The following is a 5,920-nucleotide window of genomic DNA, read 5'->3' as shown; positions in this document are numbered from 1 at the left end:
CACGCGCGGCTCGCTGGGGACACTCGCGGGGTTTGGACGAGCGGGTAATGCTGAGCCTCAGCTCTGCCTCTGGGGCCTGGAAGCTTTTAAAAGGAAGTCGCAAATTCTCGTCCTGAAGCCCGCCGAAACTGTCGTTGTGGTAACGCAGAGCTGTCGTTGCCTCTAAGGATCTGCAGAAATGTCCTGCCTTTCACTGGTGATAGCTAATGACGCTAAAGGAAGGTACCTTACAGCATTAAAAATTCCCTGAACACGTACCTATTCTGCTTCCTTAGGTTAGGTCTTTGCTACAGGTTTGGACATGGGCAAACGGGGTGTAATTGCATATTCACCGAGCAGGGTAAGTATATGCACGTGTCCAGGTGGCATTTCCCCTGAAGGGACTTGTGCCCACGGCCTCTTGTCCTGTCCCYGTGAAGAGGGTACCCCTCCTCATCTGTAACTACGGCTTATGCACAGCAAGACTGCGAGGAGACCTCCCTCCCCTCCCGCCTTCTCTCCTCTGGGCAGAAGAAGCCGAATGCCATCAACTTTTCTCCACACACTGTGTTCTCCAACTGTGGTCATCTTTGTGACTTTCTCCAATTTTTCAACATCTCTTTTCGCCTGGCAAGGACTGAACCTGGGCACAGTCCTCCTGGTGGGGCCCCAGCAAGCAGAGCAGAGCCCTGGCCCTCCTCGATCCATTGGTTGCACCCTACTGATGCCATGCCAGCAGCAGCTTGCCTTCATGGGTGCAGGGGTGCACTGCAGAGCGCGCTGGCCACCGCCAGCCCGGAGGCTGTTTCAGCACTGCCACCCCTCAGCCAGTCACACCCCAGCCCATGCTGCTGCTCGAGATTAAGAAAAAAGTTCTTCACTGTGAAAACAAACACAAGGAATAAGCTGCCCAGGGAAAGGGTGGAATGTCCCTCTCTGGAAATACTCACGACTGGGCTTGACAAGCCTCTGGGTAACCTAGTCTTAGGCCCCATTTTCAACAGAAGGTTAGACCAGATGGTTTCCAGAAGTCCCTTTCAATCTGGATTTTTCTATGATTGTCTGATTCAATGTGTGGCATTTCAGGGAACTGTAAATACCTTGAGTATTATGTCAACTCTTTTTGAAACAAATGTATTTGATTCAGTAATGAAAATGGCAATATCTGGCCTATTAGTTGCACCTTAAGCAATCTTTTAGATGTACTCTGTAACCTGTCATATTTTATATGAGTACTTTCTAACATGTCCATCTTTAAAAAGTTATTTTTAAAGTAGATACACTTTCAACTTTCAAAGCATCATTCAATCATGATTCCTATTGAGTCAAATTTCATTGTTAGATCTTTTTTTTTTACAGAATATATTGTCTCCAACTAGGACTCTGACTGTGGAAGCAATCTTTCTGGGGCAACTTCAGCTATTATTTTACCAGCTTCTCAGCCAGACTTTTTGCCAGAAATGATGAGCCCCATGGCAGTCAGCAGCACAGGATATGTGCCTATGCTGCCATGGCTACTCCAGGCAACTATCTAATATATTAGCTTAARTTATCAGTGACAGTGGATGTAGGCTAATATTGCCAGATGTGAGCATCTAAGGCCTGGGCAAGATGAGAGGGCCAAGTGTCTGGGGCAGGTGGGAGGCCTGAGGAAACACAAGGCAGTTTATAACTACAGTGGTATTGTAATACAGTGTACAGCTATACTCTGGACCCAAAGCTAGCCTAGCTTCTCTCTCTCTCTTTTTTTTTTTTTTTTTTTTTGCAGCAGAGTTAGTCTGGTAGTGAGAAACCACACTGAAATAGTTTCACAAGTACTTCTGATGATGGTCATACTGGTCTAAAATTGTCTCCTACAAGAGGGCAGGACAGGAATCATTAAGGTTTTGCGGACAGCCTTATACTGTTGTTGAGACTCCAGTTTGGTCCATCAGTATCGAGAGGATTTCTGACTGAATCAGGGACAAGTAATAAGTCTTAGTGTCTTTACTACTTCTCAAGTAGATGTTGAAGTAAACATGGGGCTAAGCTGATTGTTGGTGTAATGCTTTGGCTCTTTACACAGAAATCAATAGATGGAAAACACATGGATGCAGTGAGATTGTGAGCAGCTGCTTTTGATAATGCACAGAAAGATAGAAAGCCTTGCTGTGTGTACATGCTACTGTTTTGGGCTTTTGTTGGCTGATATCCAGAGTGGGCATGACTAGAAGATGCGCCAGCTCCTGAAAACAGTTGTACCTAATTTCTACGGGCTGCAAGTGGTCCTTCAGACATAGTTCAGTGCCAAAATGAACTTTGCATCCAGTTTCCAAAAGTGCTGGAAAACGGGCCCAGAAGTCTGCATCCTGGCTCCAGTATACAAAGAGCTGCTCATCAAATTGCTTGTCATCGGAAAAGGTGGTTGCATATAAGCAGGGGGATGTATTCTTCTTCCAGTCTGTAAGAAAAGACTGAAACTGTTTGCTGATTTTTTTTCCAACAGTTCCGCTCAGAGTTGAGCCACAGCATGGAAATACTCAGCAGCTGCAGTTATAAAGTGCGGATACCAAGGATTTCAGTGTGGACTGTGCTTAACTGTTGAGCACATGGAGTAGGACCAGGAGCTGGCAGCCTCTGGGGCTTTCCACCTCTTCCTCCTCGTCTTATCCCTCGGAGAATTTCAAAGCAGTGTCTGAGACCCCTAGGAAGGAAAGCCTCCTTCTGCACCTGCAGCTGGGCAGCCGTTGCCTGCCAGCCCTTGCTTTCCCGCTGCAGGAGCCAGATCATCCCCTCACACAGCTGCCAAGCCTTTTCCCAGAGGCCCACAGTGGCTTATCCTGTCCACCTGGGCCGCTTGTCACACTTGCAGCCTATGCTGTTCCTCATTTGTTCCCACCTTTCTTCTCCATATAGATACAGAGCTCCTGCCCCATTCTTGCAGAAGGCTGTGGACCCYTATGGAGAGGGCTGGTGGATGGGTGGAAGGGTTCAGTTTCCAGAGGCCCTTCACCTTCCTCCAGGATGTCCTGAGCACCCCTGCATCTGGAAGCCATGCCATACATTTGCCACTGAGAAAGGTGTGAAGGTTTGAGTAGAAGGATTGTTTCACACATTGCCAGTCATTCAGCCAAGCTGTGTACTGTACAGTGGTGCTGTTCTCCAGGACTCTGACTGCCCTGAGCTGTTGGTGCTCCTGGATGCTTGTCTCCCTCATTTATGAAATGTTAGATTAGCCATGTTTTTCTTCAGGGGGAATGACTGTACTGATAGTCCCACTCTCCTCATGGATCCCTGGGAAGACAATCTTTCCTAACACCTTAATTGATCCAGCAGCCACAGACAAGGAAGGCCTCGAACTTTTTCACAGTCAGATCCTGCTGAATAGCCTAGCAGAACATCAACTGCTTTACTGCACCCACATTATGGGGCTAATGGCCACAAAGGCCTTAAATCAACTCATGTGRCAAAAGGAAGCATCATTTCCACTGAATTTAAACCTGTGCTGGAAACACAGTCCCTCCAAGAGACCTCCCAGCCCTATGGCCAAAGCCATTCTTGGCTTAACCATGACATGATACAACTGAGAATGCCCACAAAACCATATGGAGACAGCTTCTTGTTCATCTTTGAACAGCAAGACTTAATCAGCCTTCCTTATTCAAGACTTTTTGAATGAAAAATGCCCTTTTTATTCCCTAAAAGGTTGCTTCCATGCCATAATGTCCCACCAGTTATTAAATATTATGATCTTGGGGCAACATTTCAGAAGTGCTGCCTGTAGACATGCACTGGAACCTCTGTACCTATAGCCATATAAATGGAAAATTYTCTATTACACTTAATGGAAGCAAAATTATCACAAATCAGAGAACAACTTACCTTCATAAAGCAGTCAACCTTCAGGATTCAGAACAATAGCAGTTAAGAAGGTGGATTATTCCCTGAATCATCAGGGAATACATCACATCATTAACAAAAATTGATATGTCCAGAGGGAGCAATTCACACTCTAGTCCTCTGACTCTACTCCCTTTGAGATATGTGAAGGTTTGGGCATTACCCCTCATGGGAACGTAGCAGAAACCAGGTAGAAAGTCCATCCACGTTTCATGACTAATGGCTGGAGGATCTCCTAGCCTGCACTTCCAAAGCTGTGGTGTACATGAGGGCTGAATGCTGGAGGGCCACAGCTCTGAACTTGCTAGATCAGGTACCAGTCATTAACTATGCAGAGAGCAGTCTCATTCTTTTGCACGTAACTACATTCAACTCATTCAGTCTACTTCTGGCCGCTTTCCCCGGAGTGGAGCTCTAGACACTGAAACCGACACCATTTGAACTCCAAGCCCAGCTAAGTAGCCACCTACTTTAAGCACTTTTTCTCCTCGTGGAGACCTGTAGGGGGCTCTCAGCACATATCTGGGTATATATTAGGTTAGCTGCCTGTAGCAAAGTTTTGAAACAGCAGACAGCTGGCTTGGCCAGAAAACAGCTGAGCCTGACAGCTCTACAGAAGTACCCCTGGAGCTAGAAGAATTGCACCTTTCATTTCCAGGGATGAGCTATGTGGAAGATAACAGTGTTACCTCCTGACTTTGAAATCTATGAATCCATTTAAGGATTAAAGTCCAAAAGGCCATGTTGCTTCTTCCCAGGACTCCTGCTGCCTCTCTCTGCCCTTCAGACCATGGGCCTAGTAGCTTTTGCAAGCAGCTCTCCCTCACCAGGGCTGGGGGCATGACAAAGATATAAACACATCTCTTCTCTGGAGCATATAACCCTTTCAAGATACAGCTCTTGAACAGTCACTGTGAAACCTCTTGGCACGTGCAGATCCATGGCAGTTGCCGTGCTTGACCTACACACAGCAGCTCAGGAGATGGTCCTTGAGGCATCCCCCACTTTGCTAGCTAGCATGAAAATGCCTCTCTGGGGTGACACAAGCACTAGGGTTGAAGATAAAATGCAGGAGAGTCCCTCAAGAACAACCAAATGATTGAACAAACAGAGCCAAATGCAGGGTTTCCTCACCAACACTGCACTCTACTGGCCATCAACATTGCAGGCATCATTTCTCCAAGGCACAAGGCTTTCATGGGACTCAGCACGAGAACCAGGTGTTTTTTGTTGCTAAATCTCTTCCCAAACAGAGCCTTGCTGGGCTGTGCAAACACATGCACGCACGCGCACACACACACACACACACACACACACACACACATGCACGCACGCGCACACACACACACACACGCACAGAGCTGATCTCACATGTTACGTAGGAGACTCATTCACTCTGGGGTCTCTGCCAAGGGATCTCTGCCATGTGATATCATCCACAGAGCTTCACAGAGCAAACACCACACAAGTCAGAGGGTGCACATGCGTGCACATACACACACTTAAACATATGTGCATGCACACAAACACACACACATTTGCCTCTTGGTGGCTGTGGAAGCGAAGTGCTGRACAGCAATGCAGGGAGCCAAAGCGCAGCTCTGCTTGTGGCACAGACCCTGGTTGGGCCCTCAGCAAAATCCTTTGGCTCCCAAGAGCACCACCAGCAGGAGCSTGAACGTGCGCAAGGATTATGSTCGCTATTGTAAAAGCAGAGCTGCTCTCTCCCAGAAGGGCAGGCACTTCTAGGCACCTTTTCCAGCACCATCAGAACAGGGCGCTTGTTCGCTCAGGCACTGCACTGTGTCCAAAGGACCGCCTGCAGCACAGAGGAATTAAGTGCTACTTGCTTTCAGGAGCTGGGGCCTCTTCAAGTCATGCYGACTCCAGGTRTCTGTCTGAAAAAGTCCCAAACAGTACCATGCGCGCACAGCGAGGCTCCCTGGCTTCATGAGTTTTCATCCAAAGTGGCTGTTCAAAACCTCCCTCTGTCCATGTGGTTTCCAGGTATCGATCTCGGTGTAAAGTGTAACACCAACAACCAGCTCAGCAGCTGAGCTCA

This window comes from Rhea americana, unplaced genomic scaffold (assembly GCF_003343005.1).
Source record: "Rhea americana isolate MKP2758 unplaced genomic scaffold, rheAme1 scaffold_149, whole genome shotgun sequence".
NCBI classification, from domain to species: Eukaryota; Metazoa; Chordata; class Aves; order Rheiformes; family Rheidae; genus Rhea; species Rhea americana.
Note: the sequence above shows the minus strand (reverse complement) of the source record.